The sequence below is a fragment of the Struthio camelus genome, chromosome 30, assembly GCF_040807025.1.
Source record: "Struthio camelus isolate bStrCam1 chromosome 30, bStrCam1.hap1, whole genome shotgun sequence".
Lineage (NCBI taxonomy): Eukaryota > Metazoa > Chordata > Aves > Struthioniformes > Struthionidae > Struthio > Struthio camelus.
The window spans coordinates 90,259-102,003 of NC_090971.1; the positions used below are offsets into that span (position 1 = coordinate 90,259).

At 50.2% G+C, this 11,745-nt stretch overlaps 1 protein-coding gene across 3 annotated transcripts in view; it reads left to right on the top strand.

The window, feature by feature from the left end:
- The window catches only part of ZNF687 (zinc finger protein 687), a 33,958-nt gene that overhangs the window by 9,008 nt on the left and 13,205 nt on the right, over window positions 1–11,745 (top strand). The window contains exon 1 of one of the 3 annotated variants that reach the window (XM_009667691.2): window positions 1,744–1,790. The exons of the other annotated variants lie outside the window; for them this stretch is intronic. The gene's annotated coding sequence lies outside the window, so the exon portion shown is untranslated. Of the gene's footprint in view, window positions 1–1,743; window positions 1,791–11,745 lie in introns of those variants that run through there. 3 annotated transcript variants of the gene reach the window in all.

Here is an 11,745-nt window from a genome sequence, read left to right on the forward strand (position 1 = left end):
TGCAGGCAGGATTTTGTGTTTTGACACAAAACCTGCAGGCAGGATTTTGTTTTGCTGAGGCCTCGCTTGCTCACGCTGCTGTAGTCCCAACCAGTTCCTCTAGCCCTGTTTCCCCTTCTTTCCTGTGCTAGGCCTGTTTTAAAAACGTTGCTTTTGGGGGTGTTCCTTTTTCCTTGTTTGGGCTGAACGAGGGAGGTGCGAGCTCTTTTTTTGGAAAGCCTGAAGCAAATGTCTCTCCCCCGCATCCTCGGTAAATCAAACAGAGCTGGGCATTTGTGCTGGGGAGAAAAATGATACCGTTGGCGAGCGATAACCCTGCAAAACAGCTGAACAAAGAATTGGACATGGCAGGTGGAGGCCCGCTGGGCAGGAGAGCAGCCCAGATTGCCGGGTGAAAAATGAGATGGAAGTTTGCTCCTGAGTGAGCAATGGGCGTCACACCTCTCTTTGGCACGGCAGGAGCTGCCGGTGCCTCTGTGCCTCGGATGGTTGTGTGAAGAAAACGGTGGAAATGACACCTGGGCTTCATTCCTGCTTTGCTGCTTGCGGTGTTGGGTGCTTTTGGTTAAGTCTGTGCTCTGGCTTGTAAGCTGGAGACAACTTTAGACCTCACATTGTCGCTCTCTTCCTTCACGTGCTGTGAGTTTTGGTCCAGAAGGGGACAAAGGGCAAAGAACCCATTGGAGGGTTTCTTGGTAGGTCTGGGTGGACTTGAGTTGCTGACAGCAGCTTCCCTGCTGAAAAAAGGGAAATTGCAGGTTAACTCCCAAAGTCAGGAACCTCCGATCTTTTGTGTGTCGTCGTTCCCCCCCCCCCCCCCCCCCCCCCGCAGGAAGAGCTTGGGGGATTTGGCGTAGAGATAATGGCTTATGAAAGTGCTCAGACACTAGCTGAATTGCTTTGTCATAAGCTTACCTTCACAATGCCAGCTTTTAACTGAGCTGTTGAAGCTTCAACACTCCCATTAAGGTGAGGGGTGGGGACCTGATCAACTCAGGCCTTTGGATGAGTGGGGGGTTTGGTTTGGAGTTTTTCCCCCTTTCTGGAATCTCTTAAGATTCCTAAAACTAGACATCCCCTTTTCCCCTACATGGTGAATGCGAGTGCAGCCAAAATTAGGAGACTGCAGATGCTGCTGCTTCAACAGATGCAAACCCATCTTGGCCCAAAAGCTCTCCAGAAATGGCTGGGACACTCACCCATCTGGGTTTGCATGGTGAAATAGAGATGGTCCTCCCCAGAAATCCTTGAGGATTGTGGTTGTAAGTAGAGGGGAGGATGCAAACGCTGTCAAGGGAGGTTGAAAAACCTGGTTTGATGTAAGCAGAGCCCTGGCATCCCAGTAGTTACCGTGGGTTATTGCTGGCCCTGTTTTTCCCCTGCCTGCAGTGCCCCATGTGTGCGGATCCTGGCCATGGGCTGCCAGCTTGGCCATGCTGAGATGCTGAATCCTGGTGCTGGCAGATAGAGGAGTTGGGTGCTGGGTTCTTTTATTTATTTCTCTCCCTTTATTTATTTATTTATTTTTTGCTGAGCCTCCCCTCCCACTGCAGCCGTCCCTGCTGAGCCCTGACCTCATGATGTCATGCTGGGAGTAGGACGTGTTGCTGGTTCTTGTTTAACCAGCCTGCCTATCATTTTCCCCCTCCTTGCACACCCTCTGCACATGTGAAACCTGAGACCACTCTCTGTCCCTTCCTCCCTCCACCCCCCCACCTTTTTTTTTTTTTTTTTTTTTTTTTTTTGCTTTTCCTCCCTCTCTGCTCCATCGGGAAGCTCCTTTCCATAAGGTTAGTACCGGGCTTGGGTCCCTGGCATGGAGTGTCTGCCTCTCCGGAAATGTAATGGGGACTGCGTTTGCAAACTGTGCCGCTAAAGGCTTACTAGATAAGCAAATTTGCAGGAGATCAAGGAGGCAGGAGAGAGAAACCTCTTGTGTTGGAAAAGAGGTTGGGTGATGCGATTTGGCAATAGGCTGTGTGGGTTTGGACTGCGTTTACGGAGGAAGTGGATGCTAGCTGGAGCAGGGGTGTGTCGTCCGAGTAATCACCAAGGGACTCAGTGGATCGTTAGAGGTGTAAATGCTGCACGGGGAATGGTGGAAAAGTGTTTTGGGTTTGCTGAAAACCGTGGGACGAGCAAGAGTGGACATCTGGGGGAGGGCATGGGGCAGGGGCTGGCAGTTTCAGAAATCCTATGAGCCCCTTGTGGGCTGGGGACGTGGGGATGCTGTCCTCTCTGCAGTCTGTGCCTCAAATTGCTTTGCTGCCCTTGATACTTTCCCTCTTTGCTTGCTTCCCCCATCCTTAAGAGGGGGAAGTAACATTTCCTTCCCTCTGGGGAGGAGAAAAGGGATGTGGGAGATTTAATTCCACAGCCGTGGATCTGCAAATTAAAGGCTTTTTTGGTGCGAGAGGAATTTTAACTTTAACCTCTGTTTCTTTTCTGACCTGTGTTATCTCTTCTGAAGCTTGCCTGAACCCCTCCTGGCTTTTATTTTAGCAAAACTAATTATAGTTCTGGAAAGTAGTGAGGGTGGCTAATGAATGTTGAAGTTGGAGGATCTGCCCGGCACCGTGCTAGATGCTGGAGCATGTCCCCGGCGCAGCCAGCCTAGTTGGGGCCTGCACAGAAGCCAAGAAAGCTGCTATTGGCTGAGAGGGGAAGGCTGTAGCTCGCACAGGTACGGTGCTTCGGTAGGGTGGGATCCCTTGGTGCTCGAATGAGCCCAGAACAATCAGAGACACTACCACTGGTCCAGCTCTATTGGGGCAGTGGTCAAATGGGCTAATAGCTCTGTGAGAGGCTGGACAGGCACAGCGGGGACTTGTTGCTAGTTGGATAACCTGGATTTGAAAGTGTGCCCTCGAGAATTGTGCATTGGCCGCTTCTCAAAATCCAGCGTGGGGCTTTGCACATGTGTCAGCTGTCACTGGACTTCTCAGGTCTGCTCCCCCGCGCCAACATTTTACTGATCGATCGCTCTGCGCCTCAGTTTCCTCATGCGTAACAGGGCAAAGGGGCTAAAAACCCAACTTCATCAAGAGTGTGAGCTCATAAGGATGTTTTCTGTACGCCAGGTCTTGTCTGAGAAGGAGATGCTGTTTAGAGATAGATAAACAAAGTCCTGGGAACAACTCCAGGAGGTTAAGTGTACAGTTTTCTGCTCAGTTGACAGCAGTGCAACCTGTATTTTCCGAGCAAGCAATCCTTCTGAGTGATTTTTTTTAATAGCTTGCAGTCAGACTAATAAAATCCTCTTAAAACCCTCCCATCTCTGTAATCTTGTTTACTTTTTGGCCTTCGCTCAATTTGGACAGTAAACTTGTACTCTTCTGTATCACTTAAAAAATATTAAGTTGGTTTCAGCTTCTTGGGTTTTGTGTGCTAACTAAAGGCAAAGTGTTAGGGGAAAGATCTCTATCTGGATATTTTCTGGAAATTTTTCTGTTTGGGAGATTCCCCTACTGAGGAGCAAGACAGTCTCCTCAAATGGGAGAGGCAGTGGCTGGATGGTTAGAGCAGGGAACTGTGTGTGTTGCAGGGAACAAGGCCTGCGCCTTGGCAGGGCAGAGCCGGCTGACGCTGCCCATGCTGTCCCTCCCCTCAGCGACGCTTGTTGGCACCAGCTGGGGATCATGTCGACCATTAATGTGGCTGTTTTGCTGGAGCGCGGTGGCGGGAGAAGCTGCCCTGGGAGAGAAGGGAACCAGAGCAGATGAGTGCTGGGTGCTGCATAAATAACAGAAAGCAGGGCTACTGCAGGGTTTGCTTTCCTTCTCTCCGCTTGCCAGGAGCGCAGGGCTTGGGCAGGATTTAGAGAGCGAAGGGAGGGAATGAAATGCAGAAAAGCTGTGCTAGGTGCTTCAAGTTGGTTGCTGTGGGAATTTGCCCCCCTGTCCTTTCCCTCTCTTCTGAAGACTGGCTGTGGAAGTGCCAAGGTCTCTGCTGGGGAGGGAGGTTGTAAAACCCCCGGTGCTTGTTTGGCTCATTAAAACCAGTTGTTCTCGCAGGCATCCCCTCTGCACAAAGGCTGGTGATTTTTAGCAGGGGAGCAATTTCAAAATAGCTCCAACAGCCCTAGGAAAACACGGAGAGAGCAATTTGCTCCGCCCCTGCTCCCCAGCCTGCCGGCTGGATGAACCTGTCTTTCCCCCCCCGCCGCCCCCCCCCCCCCCAACTGCAAATAACCACCCCACCGATTTGTTGTTGTTTTTCCCCCGGATCTCCTTCCAGCCCCAGGCCTGGGAGCAGGGGCACTGGGATAGGCTTTGTTGAAGGTTTCCTCCGTGCCTCGGAAGCTAATCTGCTGTCACATGATGCTGGGAGCGCTGCTGCTTCTGTTGGCCTCAGCGGCCCACAGGGCCGCCATGCGTGTGGCTATAGGAGCCCGGTGGTGCAGGGGTGTTTTGCGAATGTGGCCGAATGACTGGATTCAAAAATGGTCTCTCGGAGGGCGAGGGGCAGTTTCTCTCATCGTTCTCGTGCAAACTTGGCTCTCAGGGAAACAAGTCCCCCTGCCAGGGTCAGGAAGGGAAACAGGAAAAGCAGCTTTTAAAAATAGCAAGCCCTTGAAATAGTCTCTGCATTGGGTCTCTTTGGGTTGAAGTATGCGTTTTGGCTGAATCGTGCATACAGTTGCGGCTGCCCCGTGGTGGCATCTCCCTGCTGGCCCCGCCAGCCGGAGGGGATGATAGTGCCTGGTGCTTCCCACGATACTGAGACGCAAAAGCAGTTTCTGCCTGTCCTTCAGGCGATGCGAGTGGGAAATCAAGGCCTGAAGAGGAGAAGTTTTTTTATATTATTTTGTCTTTTTGTGGTAGTTTAAATAAGTAGATGAGAGCCATAAAGATGACAGTTGAATTTCAGCAATTATTATAGGGCTGCTGTAAGTTGTGGGCCAGCTTTTCCAAATCGGTAAATACGAGCTCAGGGTTGGTTTGTTGGGGCCTCATCAGTGACAGTCTTTGTGTGCCAGGGAATAATGTGGTGGTGGTGGAGGCAGCAGACTCTCCGTATTTACCTGCTTTTGTTCTTTAACTCCAAGTGGTAGTGGGAGCTGCAGGTAGGTTGGCAACATGGCTCTTAATCTGCTCGTTGAGACTCATGGAGTTGCTCTCTGACGCTCGCTCCAGGCCCTGCACTGTGAGGATAGACACATGTGGCTGCATCTGGGGGGTATCTGGGGCCCTGAATACATGCATGCGAGGCCCCAAATCCCTGCAGAGCCCAGAAGTAGGCCTGAAGCACCTCCTTTCCCACCACCACATGTCTCTCTGCTCTCCACTTGATGCTTTTAAACTTCATTCAGGCTGCAACAGGCTGGCAGGGCCGGATGGGGGAAGGCAGATCTCTCTACATGCCAGGGCATGATGTTCCTGGCCCCTTTAGAGATGGTGCAAAGGGCTTTTGGGCTATCCAGGACTAGCTGATCTGTCCTTGGCTCTTGTGTTATTTGGGTATGGTGGAGAAATGTTTGGGTTGTTCCAGACTTGGAGCTGAAGATCAGTGGGCTTGGATCTGGAAGGAGGCATCACCCTTCCTTATGGGTGCTCTTTCAAAGTTCAAGGATTTTTACCATCTTTGCTCTGTGCTGTGGGGGCCAGCACCCAAAAACCTGTTTCTTGCCCAGCCGTTTCTACCATTGAGTGTGTGGGAAGGCCATTCCAGACATCTCTCATAAAAGGGCAAAAACTTGAATCTTGCAGCAGAGCATTATCAAAATTGCTTCCTCTTCCTGAAAGAGACTAGCTCAAATGTGTCCCCACTGCATGCCAGCCAAACACTGTTATATACTAGGTGTCTATGCTGTCATGAGCCTGCATTGCCTTTAATAAGCATATTGGACTGTTTATTGCAGTTAGAGCAACCCAAGTGTCTGGTGGATGTCCACTGTAGGATCGAACAGTGGTTACACAACTGATCTGAAGCAAGAACAATCCTCCGTGAGCTGCGTCTCCGCTGGGCATCCAGACCCTGGGCAGCTGGGCTGGCCGTGGATGGTTTTGTGAACAGCAGGTTAACCAGAAACCATATCCTTCTGCCTGAAACTGAAAGCCTGATGATTGTTGGTGTGACTTGCTTCTGCTAAGGTTTTTGTGTGTGTATATATTCATCATGCAAATAGCTGGCTGTGGCTGCCCTGCTTTTCAGCTCTAGGCCTGTCTCTCCAGCCTCGTGCCTTTGCTGACAAAAGGACTCATTTCAGCATGGCGTTGATGATTTCAGCTTGAAACCCTGCGTAACCTTGGGGTAGCTTGTAGAGAAGTGATGTGTGGCATTCTTGACCTTAGGAGTCATCTCCTGAAAGGTTATGGCTCCAAGGCACAAGATGGCCAGGGAGTCAGAGGGTGGTTTGGGTGGAAAGGGGATTCTGGTGACTCAGTGGCGGCAGGCTCCGGAGCCCGTTAGGACTTTTTCGTTCCCCAGCTGGGGATTTGGGTTAGCCGGTGGCTCCTGTGCAAGCCCTTGCTGGCTGGGTGATGTGGGGTGACCCGTTGAGGCCGCTCGCGAATGGTGTGTGGCTCGCTGGGACGCAATTTCTACCCGTGGGGTAGCTGGCAGCCCTGGGGAAGAAGTGCAGCGTTGATCTGTGTCTCCACAGAGGTGGATGGCGCTCAGTTGTGTTTTGCATCGGGGTAACCATCTTCGTGGGATGATTTTTCAGGGAATGCTGGGATCGGTCATCTCTGGTGAGCCTGTGACCTATGTCCTTAGATGTGTTTTTGGTAGCAGCCAGGGTAATGGAGCGGGGGACTTCTAGATGGGGAGCCTGCCATCCTCTAATTTTAAAATTGGGGCTGTGGTGTTCAGGGCAGGCTGGCAAACAAGTTCAACAGCCTTCTAGTCTGCACCTCATCCTCTTTGAATCCAGAGAGGGTTTATGGATTTTTTTCCAAAAAAGGATTTATATCTTTGACTCTTTCTCTCTGCTATGCCTCAGTTTCCCACACTGTACAGCAAGGGAACTGGTTACCACCATGCTGATGGACGATCGGACCGGCTCTGTGAGCCACACAACCACGAGCAGGTCCTGTCCACCCTGCCTGTGTTTGGTTGTACACAGTGGGATGCCTTGGGTGTCTCTGTGTGAGGCTGATTCACAATGTAAACTTATTTTTCTGTAATGCACCACAAATAACACCACTTAAGCTGGTAAGGTTAAAAATACACTTCCCTTTCCCCCACCCTGCTCACACTGGCTTTGTTTCAACTAAGAAAAATAATTCTTTTACCTAAGAAAATAAATGTGTTTTGAGCTACCAAAATAACTCCCTATGTCAGCCTGGTAGAGGTTAAGATGAAGCTGGGCTCTTCCCGTATCCACTTTTTCCTCTTTCCTAGGAGTTACTGACTCAAGAGCACAACCCTTCTCTGCCCTCAGAGAGGGCTGAATGGGGGATCTTAGACTCAGGTTTTCTAAGAACAGCAACAAAAAAAGCCCTCTGGGGTGGAGACCTTCCCTTTAACACCTAACAGGGAGGAAATACCTTGCAATCGGTCCTGTGCAGAGACTCCTGCAAGGGGGAGCCTCCCTTTTCGATGGGAAGCGATGAGTTAAAGAGCATCTCTGAGGGCATGGAAGCTATGAATGGCTTGTAAATGAGTTTATTCCTGTCTTAAAGCTGTGAGCTTTTTTTTTTTTTTTAAAAAAAGAGAGAAGATCCATAATTGATGTTGCTTGTAAAAGCAGGGACACTAAAAGGTTGGCCAAGATAGAGTCAGGGTGCAAAAAAGCAAGAAACTTTTTAGTGAGGAGCTGGGAAGGAAACACAAAACAAACATGATCAACACGATATTTTTAAAACCAGTATGTGAGCACAGAGAAATCAAGTGCTGTGGCTTGGTTCATTCCTCCCCTCCATCAGAGACCCTGACAAAACTAAATAACGGTCTGCAACAGAGCAGGCACTAAGTGACTTGTCCGCACAAAATAACAGCAGCAAACCCAGCCAAACATCGGGCAGGCCCTTTGTGGCATTAGCACGCGAGAGTGCTCTGTTTCGCTTAATCAAAGGCAAGAGGAGCCAGGGCTGACGAAAGCCAGTGCTGCGGAGACACAGGAGCAACCTCTTCATGCCTGGACCAGAGTGGCTATGGGTAGCCTTGCCTCTGCCAGCATCGCTGGGCTCTGCTCGACCTGCACGTCCCAGCTGTGATTACTCTGCATGTGCAGGCGTGTGGGGTTCATTCACTCATGTATCTTTCTGCGCAAGGTGAGCAGCTCTTCTTTGCAGCTGGGTGTTTTCAGTTATAGTCTCTTTTTGCTGGAGAAGGCATGGCAGAGGGTATCGCCTGGCAAGAGGTGCTGGGCTGTGCGAGGATGGCCTTCCTCCTCCAGAGCACTAGTGTGCCATCCCCTGGTCCAGGAAGAAGAAATGTCGAGGCTGAAGATGGATTTGTCATCATTGCCAACCCGAGGTCGCTTTGAGGATGGAGATGTTACCTTCTTGGTAGTATGTCCTTCCATGCAGTGCTCTCCTGTTGACAATCCAGGTGGCTTCTCAGACACAGATTTTCCTTGCTTCTTCACTTTGCCGAGCTCTCTCTTTTTCTTCTGGGGAACCTTTTCCAGCACAGCAACCTGCTCCTCTCTGTTTTATTGTAAATATTTGTATCCTGCTAAACGGTGATTAGAAAAGTCATTTGAAAAACAAATGTCCTCGTGGTTGCCATGCCGTTCCTGTTCCCGGCAGAGATCCTGTGCTGAGGAACCAGATGGCAGCACTGGAACAGGATTGCAGTGTTTGGTATCTGCTTCCCCCCCCCCCCCCCCCCCGGCGCATATTTTAAAGCCTGGTGCTTTTCCTTCTGTTCCTTTACACTGGTGGTGTCTCTCTTCTGAGATCACTGCTGAAGTCCTGCATTGGCTGGAGGAGAAAGCTGCTCTTCTCACTCTGGAGCTGTATGGGATTTCTATAAGGCGGTGCAAATTTCTCAAAATCTTGCAGAAATGAGTCAGCTTTGCCAAATCCGTTGCAGGAGTGAGATGTTAAGAGCGGCACTGGCTGGAGGAGTGATGTCAGTAGAAATGCCACTTAGCATTTTAAATGTCAGTGGAGGGGCAGATTCCTTGATGGCCCACAGACCCATGCTGCACCCAGTGGAGGAGATCCCCTTGGAGTGACCTATGGCAAGAGTTAAAAATAAAGCTAGACTAAGCCTCCTTGATAAGCTGTCTGCAGGGAAAACCACCAGAGTGTCTACAGCCCTGCTTAAGCCCAAGAATAGCTGAAATGGAAGTATGAGGGGGGTATTTGGCAGATACGAAAAAAAACAACCAAACCGTATGTGCGAATAGTCCCAAGACTGTTTCTTAATCCAGTTTGGCCTCCAAAATGCTTTGTCGCCAGCTACTGTTGTTAGAGCATGGATGAAAGCTGATTTGGAGACTTGCAATTAATTGCACAGGAATTGCATAAGGAAAGAAAAGTTATGTGAAGGCAATCTGAGCCAGCTGGCGCCTTCAATGTCTAAAATCTTTTAACATCCAGCGTTTGAAGATGTACTGATATAGCTATGGCTGAAATTGCCTATGTGGCCTGGCAGGCTGCTGTGTTTTTTGTTAGCCAGATGTTGGTGTGTTTTCAGAGGCTGGTGTCCCCCTGGTTTTATTGTGCTATGAAGTAGTTCTTGTTTCAGATGCAAGCAAAGGTGAACTGTGATCCCATGCGAAACCCAGGCTCGGAACTGTTGTTCCCTGGAGGCCAGATGCTGCCGGGAAGACTACTGGCACCATCTGGCTCCCCTGCGAGCCAGTCTGGCATCTCCCAGCTCCACTCTCTTCCTCTACTGCCTGCTGGGATTCACCTCTGATTTGGGAAAGGAAAACGCTGGAGGAGGGAGCTCTTGAAATGGGAGAGTGTCCAGCCCACGACATATGTCACAGGGGTATCCAAAATGGAGATGGCCGTGGAGGCTAAGAGGAGCTCTCACAAGGACATGACCCTCTTGCTTCCCCTGAACGGCGCAGGCGTGAGAATGTGAGGAATGCTTTCCTGGCCTGCACTGCTGTGCTTTCTCCCAGGGATGCTGTGCGCTGCCAGACTGCAGCCATCAGCACAAGCCTTTCTGTAACCAGCAGGACGTTGGACCATCACCTTCTGTTCAGCATCACAGTTAGACCAAGACAGAGGGCCTAGACGCTGAACAAGCTGCACTGGTTTGTGTAGGGGTGGGGGCGAATGTGCTGCGGTGTCAAAAGATGCAAGGCTCTTACAGGTAACATGGACACAGGTGTTTGGAGAGAGACGCTGTTGCTGCAAGGGGAAAGCTGCAGGTGGCATTCATTCCTCATTAGACATGAGAGGTCATCAGGAAACAAGCTTCATTAGTGCTGCTGCCCATTTGGCAAATGTCAAGATGCTGTGCGGATCCATTCATCCGTTCCACCTCTCTCAGATAGTGGGAGGGACTAAGCTGATTATTAAATCTTTATTAAATGAATATATAATATAACAGCAGCTTCCTAGGCAGCAGCAGCATGTTTCTGGGGCAGTAGCCAGCTGCAGCATCCAGCAGGAGAGACTTGCAGCTGTTCCTTCCACAGCCACTGGTAGTACAAGCATACTATGATGATATGATATGAAGGTCTGACAGCTGAATCAGAGGTCTGCCTCTCATGTGCCATCAGCCCATGAGGACACTTTGGTTGATCTACTGAGACAAAAGCTGCAGGTTTTTTGCCTGTTGGTGGTTTGGCAGGTTTCAGTTACTTGTTTTTGGCATAAACTGTGGCAAAATCAAGGGTTTCCAGATCTGTGTGGAGCTATAAGTCCCAGGCGTTGGACACACAAGCTGAACTTTTCCATCAAAGTTGATGGGTTTTGACTGAATTGGACTCCCCAGGAAAGAATCCCTCCCTTTTGCAAAAAAGTTGATTTAGCCACACGAGGCGATATGCGTCTTCCTCGTCCATCCCACAGGGTCTGTTCTGATATATCCCTTAGGGTCGTGACTGCCGGAGGATTTTGGTGCGACTGTTCATTGAATGTTGCTTGCTATCTGTCCTTCCTTCTGTTGGCTCCCTCTTAAAGCCTTTGAGAAGAAGGTTTCTTTTCTTTTGCTAATTGATAATTATGAGTAACCATCCACTCTCCATGTAAACGGCTGAAAACTTTCCTGCTTGCCCCCAGGGCAGCATACCTCCAGCACCATCCTCAAGAGGCTGCTTGTGTCTGCTCCCCCTGTGACCAATACGTGTCCAACTGTTCTCCAGCATGCAGCACATCCCCCATCCTCCTGGCCAGCTGGATCCATTGCCTGGTTATCCTTAGAAATTAAGAGTCTTTCCTGCTGTCTGACCCATGGTCCCTGGCTGCAGTATAATCCTAGGATTTCTTATCCAGCCTACAGTGATGGGAGGAACGTTATTCCCTTTCTTTGCGCATCCGCCGACATATTTTGAAGCTTGTTGCCACATCTCCTCTCAACCTCTCCTAGCATATCAGACCTTTACTCTCAGGCCATGTTGTTCAAGTCTTCTCGTTACTGTCTGGACTCTTCCCTTGTGAGCAGTATCTTCCTTCTGGGTCCAGCCCAGCACTGGACAGACTGGTTGGCCTTGGGAAGGCCTCGCTGGTGCGGAGGGGAAGGACGATCCTGCATGGTGGATGCCCCTGACCATGCATTCCCCTAGCGAGTTCGCTCTTTCTGCAGCTGTCTGGTTGTGACTCGGTGATTCATTGCAACCCGCTGATACTTTGCTGCAGAGCTGTTGTCCAAATGGCCCTTCCCCACCTTGTA